Genomic DNA, 1,428 nt, shown 5'->3' with positions numbered 1-1,428 from the left:
CTAATACTGACAGGGACTGAGACTGAGGGTAGCGAGTGTGATTAAACATCTATAAGGGGGGAAGAAAAAGACATTATTAAGGCTTTCTATAAAGCAGGGATCCAAGAGGCTTAGACACCACCTACTGGAAACCAAAAGAAAAATGTCTTCTTTGCAACAGGCTAAAGAGAGACCTTTAAATAATAAATCTTCTTTCTGGGGGGGGGGAAGAATACACTTCCATTAATGCCCAGGTGGAGAAATAGTTCATTAAACACCATGAACAGCCAAGGTGACAAGGCATCTCAGAAAGAAAGAGAAAAATCTCCAGAAAATAAGCTTACAGATATAGATATATGCAACTTAAATGACAGAGAATTCAGGATGGTACTTCTGAAAAAACTAAAGATCAAAAATGGTTCATATCAACAATTTCAGGAATTGAAGAAACAACTAGATGGGCAGAATGAGGGTTTCAAGGACATTGAAAGCCTCAAAAAGAACAGAATGTAACTTTTGGAGATTAAAATAACACACTACAAGAATTGAAAATGAAATAGCAAGCTTGTGAAATAGAGTCGACAAAATGGAAGAAAGGATCAGTGATATCGAAGACAGAATCTAGAAATAAATCAGAAAGAAGAGGAAAGAAACTGAAGAATGAAAAATAATGAAAGAGAAATACAAAGGCTCACTGATATCATCAGGAGAAGAAATAAGAATAATGGGCATTCTCAAAGGGGAGGAAAAGGAGCAGGGACTAGAAAGCATTTTCAGACAAATAATTGATGAGAATCTCCCAAATCTAAGGAATGAGCTGGAGCTTGGAATTCAAGAAGTAAACGGAACACCCAGTTATCTCAACCCACAAAGGCCTTCACCAAAACATGTTTTATTAAAATTATCAAAAATCAATGACAAAGACAGAATTCTCAGGGAAGCCAGGGTAAAGAAGATGATAACCTATAAAAGAAAACCCATTAGCTTATCATCAGACTTGTCAGCACAAACTTTACAAGCCAGAAAAAGAGTGGAATGAAAATTCAAACTATTAAGTGAAAGGAACTACCAGTCAGGAATAAAGTATCAAGCTAAATTCTCCTTTAGATATGAAGGAGAAATAAAGAACTTTGCAGACATACAAAAAATGAGAGAATTCTCCACTATGAGGCCTGCACTACAGGAAATACTGAAAGCGGTTATCTCACCTAAAACAAAATGACAAAAAATACATAATTAAGAGTAAGATGACTATCAAGCAAATAGAAGCAGAGGAGTGCAACTCTTACTAAGAACGGGGCATTATAAGCTTATGCAATTAGAGGAGATTTGCTATAGCAAGATAGTAATGAACGTTCAGCATACATAGGGACAAATTGAGACAACGATGACTGAAAATGGGAGGATTTAAAGATCCAAATTCGCAAAGAGGAATAGAGTTAAGTCACG

This window comes from Pteropus vampyrus, unplaced genomic scaffold, assembly GCF_000151845.1.
Source record: "Pteropus vampyrus isolate Shadow unplaced genomic scaffold, Pvam_2.0 Scaffold26, whole genome shotgun sequence".
Taxonomy (NCBI): Eukaryota; Metazoa; Chordata; class Mammalia; order Chiroptera; family Pteropodidae; genus Pteropus; species Pteropus vampyrus.
Note: the sequence above shows the minus strand (reverse complement) of the source record.